The 14,442-nt window shown below is 39.6% G+C and overlaps 1 pseudogene; it reads right to left on the bottom strand.

The window, feature by feature from the left end:
- Positions 1-14,442, bottom strand: part of LOC127808255 (indole-3-acetaldehyde oxidase-like) — a 46,654-nt pseudogene that overhangs the window by 16,126 nt on the left and 16,086 nt on the right.

The following is a 14,442-nucleotide window of genomic DNA, read 5'->3' as shown; positions in this document are numbered from 1 at the left end:
ATGCCTTGGTGCTAATTTGATCTTGTTATGATTAATGGTTAGAGTATGGTTGTGTTGGATAATGATTAAGTGTGTAATCTAAGTGATTAAGCTAGATTTTGGTGTTGTGTCCGAATGTATGTGAGAATTGTAGTTTAGATATCCGAATATAGGCTAGGGTATTCGAATGAGGGCCTAGGCATTCGGATGTGTGAGTTTTGGGCCTTATTCGGATGGAATATGAAGTATTTGGATGTGCCTCATGGCTGTTGTGTCTTACATTCGGATGGAATATGAAGTATTTGGATGTGCCTCATGGCTGTTGTGTCTTACATTCGGATGGCTTATGAGATATCTGGATGTGCCTTTGGCTTTGAGTCTTGTATCCGGATGGCTAGAGGCATATTCGGATGTCCTCTTTGAGTTTTTGTGAGTGACATCCGGATGTGGGGGGGGAGACATTCGAATGTAGCTTGTGGCATTCGGATATGAGCAAAGGCATTCGGATGTCCCATGTTTCAGGAATTCGATTTCTCCTTGAAGCCCGATTTCGATCTTAATGCAGCCTGAATCTCTCAAAACATGAAAGTTGTAAATCTTTTTCTTATCATTCTATAGCATCTTGAATCATCTCAATTGGAGCTCAGACGAGAGAGTTATGCCCAGATTACGAAACGATGTCAAAACTGTCTAGATTTCCATTTTTCATTCAATGCCTCTCATATTCGGATATATGTCTTACTATCTGGATATCCTTCATAATTCTTTGTCTCTAGCATCCGAATGGCCCCTTCTATATCCAGGTATTACTCACATAAGTTGGCTTAATTTTTGTTTCTTGCATCCAGATGTCTTTTGCCATATTCGGATAGCTCTCACAATCACCAAGCCATTACATCCAGATGTCTTCTCATTGTATCTGGATGTCTTCCACTGTCACCAATTCCAATGCCATTTTCTCAACCCAAACCTCGATTTTTCAAGAGACATGTCGGGGAGCTTTTCCTCCCAGCTTACCACGCATTTTTCCCCCAATTTCCTTTGCTCCTTATATATATATATATATATATATCGAGTGTTGAGAGAAGAGAGAATTATTTACAGAGAGGTGTTCGACCAAGAGACCAAGCAGGGGAAAGAAGAAGAAGAAGAAGCAGAAGATTGGAGCCAAGCTTCTAGGGTTCGATTTCAGGCAAGTTTTATCCCCCTCTCTTGCAAGTTCCTTCTCTTTTCTACTTGATGCAAGCATCGACTCCCTTCGTATTTCCATAGTGTTCAACTGGTGAGAGAGATCTACTCCTTTCTCGTTTGGTTTATTTCCAAAGATCTGCATTTTTTTCATTTGGTTTATTTCCTTATTATGATGTTGAATTACTGGAGGTTGTAGTTGGAGTTTTCAAATAAGCTTGTTATTTGAGGATTTATTTGTTAATTGAGGATTTCTTCAGGGATTTCCTCACTGTGAATTACAGATGACTTTATTCAAGGATTATAGGTTGTTTCTTGCTAAGTTGTCTCCATCTTGGTTAGATCCTTACCAGATGGTGGGTCTCTTTTTGTGAGCTTTGAAGGGCTCGATTTCCCTTCTGTTTATTGTCGAAATGAAGCTAGGATGTTGTGGGTAAGTTCTAGTTGGATATTGCAGTAGCATGTGGTCTCTGTAATTTATTTACAGTATTTTGTCAGTTCAAATGCATGTCGGGGCTTGGGATATGTATTTGGGGGTTCCATATGACTTGTGTGCTTAGCCACGGGCATGCTAAATGGTTTTAATATCTAGGTTAGCTAGTCATGAGCATTGCATCGAATGTGACTTCCTATATGGGCGAGAAAGGCTTGATGCATGGTTTTATGGGGGCTATGTATCACATTTATACTCATTATTCCACTACATTATATTTGTGCATTGCATGGTCCTTGGCGCCAGTTCTAGTATTACAGTTGTACAGTGTCGAGTAATTCGAACTGAGTTTATATACACGAATGTTCTAGCGTGTCGAGACAGGTGTTAGTCACTCCCACTCGAGCGAGCTTCGACTCGAGTTTATGTTCACGGACGTTCTAGCATGCTGAGACAAGAGTTGGTCGCTCCTACCCGAGAGAGCTTTGGCTCGAGTTACAGGTACATCTTGTCTTCAAGGCAGCAGTAGGTTTGTGATATGGACTTGGGTGCCAGTGCATTTTATTTAGGCCCCAAGATCCGGTATGTGCATCTCTTTCTTATGTTATCGGTACCTAGTATTTTTCATATGATTAGTGGCCATGCTTTGCATGAGTTTTGCACTTGAGTACGAGTTATTCTTAACCTCCTTATTCTTGTCAGTTTTTCCTTCTTATATACTTGCTAAGTCTTGTGACTTACTCTTGCTTCCCTTCATTCCAGGTAAAGGCAAAGGCAAAGTTGGGGGTGAGTCTAGTGGTGTCGAACCCACCTAAGTAGATGGTGTACAGGGCAATCCTGGTTGATCCTACCATGGGGACAGAGTTGTATGACAGGGTTGTTGTTTCTTTTGAGTTTTTGGGTTAGCCTATATATATATATATAAACCCTCTAGCCCTATGGGCAGTTGTGTGCTGAGATGCATGCCTAGATTGTGGTTTATGCTTATGTTGTCAGATTCATGATCAGGTATATGTGAACCAAGTATGCATGCATGGCAGGTCTGTCATCCCCTCGGGTTCTTTTTCCTTCGGGGCACATGCTCGGACTCATCGACTTGGCTAGGGTATCTGAGTGGGGGTCCCAAACAAAAGATAGGAAAAAGCAACAAAAAAAAATTGGAAACCTAGGACAGGAAAGGTCTTGAGAACAAATGGTTTCTTTTCATTTGAAAACCAACTTCAAATTGCGATGCAATTTTATTCTTACATGCATAGATTTGGCAGCCTTTCCACCAAAACCTCCACCAACTCTTCTTGTAACCACACGGACATTATGTTCAGGAACACCAAGGCAACTTGCAATTGTAGAGTGGACAAACTCCGGGCACTGAGTAGAACTGTAAACCAGCATGCAATTGTCTTCATCTGGGATAGCAAGTGCAGATTGTGTTTCCATATAGAAATGGTATTGAGACTCAAGTTTGATCTGTGTACCACAAATAAGAAAGTAATTTGATATAAGCACACATTGTGAGAGCTTTTGAATCACTCCAGAAAGTGTCTGAAACATCATAACAACATCAAGTGAACTTGTGAACGAATCACTCCAAAAAACTATCCTGCTAGAAGGAAAAAGATCCAACAAAAAAAAAATTAAAAAAAAAAGAGACAGCTAGCTATTAGTACCTCAGCGGATAGAATCTTTTGATCAGCTTCTTTCATTCCTTTTGAGAAGTCACCAACTTGTGCTGGATAAAGGAAAGGAGGGACCTCAATGAAACTTGACCTCTCAAAAGCCTCTTCAACAGTCAAAATAGGCGGTTCCAAATTTTCAGTATCATAATCAACCCAGGAACTATCTGCTGCCATATCTGCAAGCTTTTGTGTATCTGCAACCTATTGAAACCACTTGATTACTTCATAAAATAGAAAAGAGAAAAATCAGATAATAGAATGATTGAATATATTTTCTTATATACCTATATTTTAATTAACTCTGCCTGTGGATTCTTACAAACTAGTCCCTAGATCGGAGAAAGGAGTATGGTTGCATTAAGCAGTCAGTGTAAAACTTGTTGAATCAACAACACAAATTATGGACAAATAAAATATTGTTGGGGCGTAAATTTTTATGGTGACGCATTGCACCGCTCATGTGTAGTGAAAAATGAGCTAAAGCTACTACATCAACACTTGGATGGAGCTTTAAATTTTGAGGGTTCTCACATTTTCATAGACAAATTCAAGGAAAGAAATTAGTCCAAAATCATAAATTAAGAATTAAATCATGGAATATTGAGACTTTGACTAAATTAAATTAGGAGAAAAATTAATATTATGTGTCTCCAAAAGACAAGACAGGTTGTTGACCAAATTAAATTAGGAGAAAATGTTGACAGACTTTGATATGTATTTTGGAATTTAATGAAGAATTGGGCACATAATGGAGTGAGGATTATTATGGATAAGACTTTAAAGGATGAGGTAGTGGGTGTAAAGAGAATATGAGATAGGATTACTATTGGTAAAGCTGTGTTAAGAGAAGAACCTATGAATATTGTTAGTACATATGTACCACAAGTTGGGTTGAGGAGATAAAGACAAAATTTTGAGAAGATTTAGAGATGTTATACCAAAAAATAGAGGGAAAAAATTATACAAAATGAAACCCAAGAATCAGATGGCAGGGGAGTAAAAGCAAACTACTTCCAAAAGAAATGTGTGGTAGAAGAGATTGGACCCTAGAAGAAGCAAACCACATGTATAAACTGAAAGGGAACTATCATTCAAAATATGACAACCATGGTTCTAGAAGAGTCAAAGGAGAAAGCCCCAAATCAAAAAAAAAGTTTTGGTGATGGAATGAAGAAGAGGCACACTAGAAATTAAAACGAAGAGAGATGGATACAAGATTGTAATAAATACTGTTAGAATTTGAGCAAGAAACACATAATCATCTTATTCCAAGGATAAGTCTTAAAAGCCTCCGATCCTGCGGACCTACCAAAGGCGCTTCAAGAGTCAAGGGCAAGATGGTAACACAACTGGGTTGTGTAACAGCCAGCATGTGCACCAAGGGTAGAATTGGAACTTGGCTGGTTTGTGTAACAAACCAACATGTGCATAACTAGATGCGGTTATGGAGGGAGAATAACAACCTATGAATAGGAAATAGAAGAGAGAGGGAGGGGGAAAAAAATTAAGTAGATGCTACAGGAGAGTTATGGGCCTCTCAAATGCCCATTCTTTTACTTTCTTTTCCTTGTTTACCTTTGTTTCTTGCAATCGGGAGTTGACATACCAGTAGCGAATTCTTTAACTAATCAGAATTATATCTGTTTTCTTGAGATCCTATCAACTTTGGTATCAAAGCATCACCAATCCTAATGGTGAACCTGACTGACCGAGTAGGTGAATTGGAATGGAGGATGGAAGGCATGCAACGGGGTGTTAATGCCATAAGGGGGGAGGTTCAATCGGTGGAGAAGAATGTAGTGAGCTTGCTGGAACAGTTCGCTTGGATGAGAACGAGGTGGGAAGAGCAAGAAAGGGAGAGAAAGAACAAGGAGAAGTTGGGAAGACAGCCTCCGAAATTCATTCAGGATTCTAAGGCGCCGATGGAAATAGGGGTGCAACGAGTGGAAGCAGGGGGTTCCGAGGGGGGTTGGCGGCCAGAGATTCGAGGGCGATGGTTGGAGATGCCCCTTTTTGAAGGCAAAGATCCTGACAGTTGGATATTCCGAGCCGATAGATACTTTGTAGTGAATAGGCTGACTGACGAAGAGAAGATGGACACAGTAGCGTTGTGTTTGGAGGGTGTTGCGCTTTTGTGGTTTCAATGGGAGGAGAAGCGGCGAAGGGTTGGGAATTGGGAGGACTTCAAGTTCTTATTAAGGAGCTGTTTCCAACCCACCCAAGAAGGCTCTATCGAACAGTGATTTCTAGCCCTCCAGCAGAAAGGAACTGTCAAGGAGTACCACCAATGCTTCGAGGCATTAGCATCACCCCTTGAAAACCTACCAGAAACCATGCTAGAGGGGCATTTCATCAATGGATTGCAACCTGATATCAAGGCCGAGTTAAGGGTGTTGAGGCCAAGGGGTTTAGAGCAGATGATGGACTTAGCTCAACATATAGAGGAGCGAAATCAGGTGGTTCGAGGAGGTGCGGGTGGATCAAGGTCGAACAAGGGACAGACCATGCTAAACCTAGCTTTGACTTACCGAGGGGGAATTCTTCCACCCTCATAACAGTTCCAAAAACAAACGACGGTCAGTTCTCCTAATCCCTATCGACCACAGGCCATTAGGAGAGGGAGTAACCCACCCTTCAAGCGGCTAAGCGAGGCTAAGTGGAAGGCAAAAAGGGATAAGTGCATATGCTTTAGGTGCGAAGAGAAGTATACTATAGGCCATAAATGCAGAAACAAGGAGCTGCAAGTGATGATGATATACGATGAAAAGGTAGATGGGGGAGAAACATTGGAAGAGATCGCAAGAGAGTCGGGGCAATGGGGGCAGGTCATTGAGCTCTCCATGAATTCGGTAATTGGATTAACCACACCACAAACTATGAAGCTCAAAGGAGACATAGAGGGGCAGCCGGTAGTGGTACTCATCGACGAAGGAGCCACCCACAATTTCATTGCAACAGATTTGGTGCAGCAGTTGGGTCTACATAGGACAGAAACAGTCGGGTATGGGGTGATCATGGGGACCGGAGTGGCAGTACAAGGGGCAGGAATTTTCAAAGGGGTGAAGCCTACCCTCCAAAATTTGCAAATTGTGGAAGATTTCCTGCCCTTGGAGTTGGGTAGCTCTAATGTAATCCTTGGGATGAAGTAGCTAGCGGTAGTGGGGAAGATGAGTGTGGATTGGAAGGCCTTAACTATGAAGTTTCAAGTTGGGGGATTGGCCGTGACCTTGCAAGGAGACCCCAGTTTGAGCAAAAGCTTGGTATCCTTGAAAGCTATGATGAAGGTCTTTAAGGAGAATGGAGAAGGAATGTTGCTAGAACTAGGAATGCTAGCAACAAAATTCAATGAATGTCAGGTAGAAGTTCCGTTGTTCTTAAAAGAGGTATTGGCTAAGTTTGAGGGGGTGTTCACAACACCGGAGGGGCTTCCCCCTTCTAGAAAAAAAGATCATGCAATCAATCTACTTCCAAGCACTGTATCAATCAGTGTGTGGCCCTATTGTTACCCTTACCTACAAAAAAATCAGATCGAGAAAATAGTACGAGAAATGTTAGCCGCCAAGATTATACAACTGAGTTCTAGCCCTTTTTCTAGTCCGATTTTGCTTGTCATGAAGAAGGATGGGGGTGGCATTTTTGCGTGGACTATAGGGTTTTGAACAAGGTGACAGTGCCCAACAAGTTTCCAATTCCGGTGATCGAGGAGCTGCTGGATGAGCTTCATGGGGCCACGGTTTTTTCCAAACTCGATCTTAAGTCTGGCTATCATCAGATTCGAGTCAAGGCTGAGGATGTTCCGAAGACTGCCTTCAGGACGCATGAAGGCCATTATGAGTTTCTCGTTATGCCATTCGGATCAACAAATGCGCCAGCCACATTTTAGTCATTGATGAATGACATTTTCAGGGAGCAATTGAGGCGTTTTGTGTCAGTATTTTTTTATGATATACTGGTTTTTAGCAGGGATTTTGAACAACATACACAACATTTATGTTGTGTTCTGAGAGTGCTGGCAAATAACCAGTTGTTTGCGAATAGGAAGAAGTGCTTGTTTGGACAGCTAGAAATTGAATATTTGGGCCACATCATATCACAGCAAGGGGTTTCAGCTGATTGTAGCAAGGTACAAGCTATGTTAGATTGGCTCATTCCTACCACGTTGAAGGAATTGCGAGGTTTTCTCGGGCTCATGGGGTATTATAAGCGATTTGTTAAGGACTATGGCAAGTTGGCATGGCCTCTCATGGAGTGACTACGAAAAAACAATTTTTTCTAGGATGAGACAGCCGAGCAAGCTTTCCAACGGCTCAAGGCTGCAATGGTGTCGCTACCCGTTTTAGCTTTGTCGGATTTGGCAAGCCATTTGCGGTTGAAACGGATGCATCGGGACAAGGTATGGGGGCAGTTTTAATGCAAGATCATAGACCTATTGCTTATTTCAGTCATGCTTTTAATCAATTAGGGAGAAGGAAATCGGTTTATGAACGAGAATTGATGGCCATTGTGTTTGCGATGCAAAAATGAAGACATTACTTGTTAGGAAGGAAGTTTGTGGTTCAAACTAATTAGAAGAGTCTCAAATTTCTAATGGAGCAAAGGTTGGTGAGTCCAAAATATCATAAATGGATGGTGAAATTAATGGGATTTCAGTTTGAGATACAATATCGCCCCGGATTGGAAAATAAGGCAACAAATGGCCTGTCCCGCATCAGCCACTCTCCTATTAGCCTTAACAGTTCCTAAGGTGCTCCAGCTTGATCAATTGGCTCGTGAAGTAAAAAACGATGAGAGGCTGCAAAGGGTTGTCAGGGATCTCCAACTTGATCCTTCCTCCAGACCCAATTTCCAATTGGTAGACAGCCACCTCCTTTACAAGGGTCAGTTGTACCTACCAAGGTGCTCTACTACTACATGAGGGACACGATGGAAGTGTGGGAGGACACTCGGGATTTTTGAAAACTTACAAGAGGATTGCAACTAATGTTCATTGGCCAGGAATGAAGTGTGGCATCCACCAGTATGTGAGTAATTGTGTTGTTTGCCAGCAAAACAAATTTCTAGCCCTAAAGCTAGGAGGGCTCTTGCAACCCCTTCCTATCCCAAATCAAATTTGGGATGACATTGCTATGGACTTCATTGAGGGCTTACCAAGGTCAGGCAAAATGGACTCTATTTTGGTGGTGGTGAATAGACTTAGTAAGTATAGACATTTTATTGGACTTAAGTATCCTTTTACAGCAGGAGAGGTGGTAGGGGTTTTTATCAAAGAAGTTGTGAGGCTTGATGGTCTACCACGATCCATCGTATCAGATAGGGACAAGATTTTCATAAACAGATTTTGGGAGGAATTGTTTCGCCTCTAAGGCACCAAGCTCCACCATAGCACAGCTTACCACCCACAAACGGATGGCCAAACGGAGGTGCTTAATAGGACCTTGGAAGCATACCTATGCTGTTTTGCTTCCTCCAAACCTAAAGCTTGGTACATGTGGTTGTCTTGGGTTGAACTATGGTATAACACTTCATACCACACAATTTCGAGAATAACCCCATTCCAAGCAGTGTATAGGTGAGAACCACCCGCAATATTGCGGGCTGAAAGGGGATCCACTCCTGTTTCGGTGGTTGAGCAACAATTGATCGAAAGAGATCACATTTTGGAGGAACTTAAGGCACAACTATTAAGAGCCCAGGCAGTAATGAAGAAGGAGGCAAATATGAAAAGAAGAGAGATGAAGTACAAGGTAGGGGACTTAGTCTACTTGAAACTAAGGCCTTATCGCAGAAAAACATTGGTTGCCCGTTCAAATGAGAAATTGGCTCCTAGATTCTATGGTCCATTTGTAATTGAAAAGGAGATAAGGCCTGTAGCCTACAAGTTAACGCTACCATCACATTGCAACATTCATCCCGTCTTCCATGTGTCCCAACTACGTGAAGCCAAGGGGGCATTGAAAGCCACTATGGAGATTCCCAGTCAACTAAGAGTAGAATTGGAGATGTTGGTCGAGCCAGAGGCAATGTTGGGAGTCCGACCAGGAACAAGAAGTAATTTACGTGGATTGAATGTTCTAATTCAATGGAAGGGGTTACCGCCATTGGAAGCTACTTGGGAGCCCTATAGCCTAATTCAACAGCAATTTCTCACTTTCCACCTTGAGGACAAGGTGAAAGTTGGGGAGGGGAGTAATGATAGGCCTCCGGTGCTGCGGACCTACCAAAGGCACTTCAAGAGTCAAGGGCAAGATGGTAACACAACTGGGTTGCGTAATAGCCAGCATGTGCACCAAGGGTAGAATTGGAACTTTGTTGGTTTATGTAACAAACCAGCATGTGCATAACCAGATGCGGTTATGGAGGGAGAATAACAACCTATAAATAGGGAATCGAAAAGAGAGGGAGGGAAAAAAAAATTGAGTAGATGCTACAGGAGAGTTATGGGCCTCTCGAATGCCCATTCTTTTACTTTCTTTTCCTTGTTTACCTTTGTTTCTTGTAATCGGGAGTTGACATACCAGTAGCGAATTCTTTAACTAATCGGAATTCTATCTGTTTTCTTGAGATCCTATCAAAGTCTCAATATATACCGTTTTTGGAGAGTCAACAAACACTTCCCTAAAAATAGGACACTAACTTAACCACCTAATCTGAAACTTTTAAAATTAGAGATAAGAGGATAGAGATAAGAGAATAAGTCTATAATGGATCAGCTTTGACTGCAACCTCCTATTTAAAGATAATGTAAATAAAATAATGTATGTGTATTCTACTAAAAGTGTATAATACAAGAGAATATATATATACAAATATTTTAAGCTAATTATACTAATACCCTTTACTTATCTTATTTAACACTCTCCCTCAAGCTGGAGCATATATATTGATCATGCCCAGCTTGGCACAAATTTAATTCACACAAGAACCTCTAAGTGACTTGGTGAGCAAATCAACCAACTAATCGTTAGAACCCACATATATTGTAACTACATCCCTAGAGAGCACACTTTCTCTAACAAAGTGACAATCAATTTCAATATGCTTAGTTCTCTCATGAAACACAGGATTAGAAGCAAATGCATTATAACCTGATTGTCACAAATCAATTGCATAGACTTAACCTGCGTAACGCCTAACTCCTCAATTAATTGTTTTAGCCACATTAGTTCACATGTTGTTACGACCATTGCCATATATTCAGCTTTTGCACTGGACTTGGTAACATTCTTACTTTTCCAAGAGACCAGGTTTCCACCCACAAATACATAGTATCCAAATGTGGATCAACTATTACTAGGTGATCCTACCCAATCAACATTCGTACATCCCACAATTTGACTATGTCCATGATTCTGATACAATACACCCTGATCGGGGGCTGCCTTAATATACTAAAGAATACGAATAACTGCATCCGAGTGACTGTTACAAGGTGAATCCAAGAACTGATTTACCACACTCACAGCAAATCATATATTAGGACGTGTGACTATGAGGTAATTAAGTTTACCAACTAGTCGAGGTAGCACCTAGGGTTAGAAAAAGGCTCCCCCTGTCCCGATAACAATCTGATATTCAGATCCATAAAGGTATTTGTTGGCTTACATCCAAGCAACCATGTCTCCTCTAGCATATCCAAGACATACTTTCTTTCAAAAATATAGATGTTTTGCTTTAACCAAGCTACCTCAATACCCAAAAAGTATTTCAAGGAACTTAGATTCTTAGTCTGAAACTATTTGTGAAGATGTGCCTTTAATTCAATGATACCAATATCATCATCCCTTGTAAGTATTATATCATCAACATATACCACTAGAAGAATGTGGCGACCAAACTGAGAGTGATAAAAAATAGAACGATCAGCTTCACTACGAGTAAACCCGAACTCAAGAATAGCTGGATTGAATCAACCAACCCAAGCTCGAGGATATATACAATGGCTATACAATGGCACTTCTCCTTGGATATATATATATATATATATTCTAAGTACCTTGGATGTGATCAATGAGCTCAGTTATTACTAGGGCAAGGGTGGGCTTAAAGAAATTCCTTGATTTAATCCAATTATAGGTGGAAAAGGCTCAGTACTCCTCCATATATTTTGACACATGTTTTTATCCTTATTTATTTATTTCTATAACTTTTCATTAGATGACTTAGCAAGTATATCACTTCCATTGTGGACCTACCAAGCATGAAACCAAATTGGTTTTTGAATCTTTGGATTTCTCTTCTTAATCTTTGCTCAATCACAGCTCATTCGCTTGAATTTTCTGCAATTTTCCCAACTTTGAACATCTTTTTTTTTCTTGTAAATAGGCACTAAAATGCTCTTTCTCTATTTGTTTGACATCCCTTTGATTTAAAGATCATGTCAAATAATTTCGTTAATCAAATAATTCCTTCTTCTCCTATGCATTTCCTTTAATATCCAAGAATTTAAGGGATTTTGAATATTGAAAAAATTAAGGTCAAATTTATTGGAATTAGACTTGAAAAGGGGGTTTAGCGATAATTCAAAAACTTATGGGCCTTCGGAGGAATCTAGGAAAGGCAAAATGTAAATTCATGAAAGGATGGGCCTAAGTGTAATTTATGGAAAAAAAAATAAATAGGTCAAATATCACTAAGTTCAGATGCTAACTTTGGGCACAAAATTTGAGCAAACTGAATCAAATTAGGTCGAGCCCCATATGGGGCTTCGTAGACAGCATAAAAACAAACTTGTATGACCCAATGTTATTGGAAATTGACAAACAAATTAAAAGTTATTCGAGCCCTTATTGAAAAACATGACGGATTGATGGGTAGTCAATTTTGGACATATGTAAACTCTGATAGGGGTTGGACTGATATTAACGAAAGGTGGGCATCGAAGTAAACATAACCGAGAACACAACGGTGACTTCGAATTTCAATATTAACAGTCAAATCAAAAATAATTTGGGCTTGACAAATTACGAGACTTGATAAACAATTTAGGAAGACAACATTGGACTCAAATTTTGGGCAAATGAGTATGAAACGGGGTGAACCGCTTGATAGGCCTTACAGACGGCATATAGAAGGGAAAAATGGTAGGGTTTTCTTATGGCAGCAATTTAAATTGCAAAACAAGGACCAAATTGAAAAGAAGAACTAACCTCAAATCTCGTATTAATGTTGATGATTCCCGTGAGTCTCCTCTTCCTCCTTTACTTTGCTACTTTCCTTCCTTCTTTGAAACCACCAAGAACCTCTCTCAGCTCTCGCTCAAACTGCTCTTGGATTTGTGAGAATTTGACTTGTTAAGGCATATTTATAGCTCTTTGAGTTATCAGATTCCTCATCAGATTTGGATTGAATCCTTTTAAATTAATCTCACTCCATCTTGAATTCTAATTCCATTCTCTGGTTATCCTCATTGAATTTTCCCTTCTTCTTTATTTATCAAGAAATACTAAGTTTATCTATAATCAACTTCTAGGTTTAATCATAATCTTGTACAGATACAATATCCTACTTTATCTAAATCTCTAATTGATCTTAACTAATTATCCTAATCTTAAATTTCATTCATCTTTATCTATTTCTTTAATTCCTAAAATTTTGGGTGTTACACTATCTTTCCTTCATCACCACCTTATTTACTAATGCTGGTTGGTTTTTGTCTTCTATTTTGTCTTCTACACAATTTCACCGGGCTAAAATTCCTTGTTTTTCTTTCTCTTTCTTTAGCTAGTATATATATATATATATATATCTTAGTCCATATGTTGTATCAAGTTATTAGTATAAATTTTTATAAGCTTTTGACTTTGTTTCAGCTATTGCCCATTTTGATTAATTTTTGCCAAAAAATCTGGCTACAACATCTTCCTTTTGGTCATCCATCTTTAGTGTTCTTAGATTAATATTTCCTTTATTGTTCAAAGGATTAGTTGAGAGGATTTTCATTGTGATATATGTGAACTTGCAAAGCATAAAAGAGCATCCCTTCCAGTTAACATGAAAAAGAATTCTTCTCCATTTGCTTTTATTCATGTTAACTAGAATTTTTTTGTATCAGATGATGTTACATTTGTTGAATAAGATCATTACTTTGCTCAGCCTTCTCTTAAGAGAAAGTGTAGTATCCCGCATTGAGCGATAAGAAGGATCGAAACAACTTATCCTGATAGGCCTACGCGAACTTTCAAGGAGGTCACTCATCCTTGAGCTTCCCTAACTCAAGCACGCTTAACCTAGGAGTTCTTTGCCTACATTCAGCCCAAAAGGTATCCAGCTAGTGTTGTTTCTTTCCTTACTTATCATCGATATATACTATCCTTCTTTAGGTTCTTGGGTATTACAGGAAGACTCCATTATCCAAAGATAAGGACACAAATTTCTTTCTTCTTAAGTTTCCAGTCTTTTCAATTCCCTCTGTTCCACTCTCTCAACCCAAGTCTAGTAGTTCAACTGATCAATCCCAAATAGAAGAACTAATGTAGGAAAAACTTGCTCAAGAGCCTACCGCATCCACTGCAAGTATACTCAAGAAGAAAGTACCAATTGCTCTTCTTGCACCTATCAACTATCAAACTCTACTCCTAGTCTTGACATTGGTCATAGTGAGGTAATTACTCCTCTTATCTCTCTAAATGAGAATCAGAATGAACATGTTGTTGAACCATCTAATTCAAGTGGTAGTGATGTTCCTATTGCGAATGTAAAGGAACTCGAGCATACATGAAGCACCCTTTGCACTTATTTATGTCTTACAAGAATTTGTCCCATAGCCATAAAGCCCTACTTACCAACATAAATTCCATTTCAATACCAAAAACTGTATCTAAGGCATTAAGTGATGAGAATTGGAAAAATGCTATAAAGGTGGAGATGCAGGCACTTGAAAAAAACAAAACATGGGACTTGGTGAGCTTGCCTAAAGGAAAAAAACTAGTGGGACGTAGATAGGCATTTATAGTTAAATATAAACCAGATTGGTCATTGGAAAGATATAAAGCAAGGTTAGTTGCTAAGGGCTATACTCAAACTTATGGTGTATAATATCTTGAAACTTTTGCTCCAATTGCAAAAATGAACACTATAAGAGTATTGTTGTTATTAGCAGCTAATCTTGATTGGAAATTGCAGCAACTTACATGGTGACCTAGAGGAAGAGATCTATATGGAGATTCC

Source organism: Diospyros lotus, chromosome 1 (genome assembly GCF_014633365.1).
Source record: "Diospyros lotus cultivar Yz01 chromosome 1, ASM1463336v1, whole genome shotgun sequence".
Classification (NCBI taxonomy): Eukaryota; Viridiplantae; Streptophyta; class Magnoliopsida; order Ericales; family Ebenaceae; genus Diospyros; species Diospyros lotus.
This window is presented reverse-complemented; position numbering and strand designations above follow the sequence as displayed.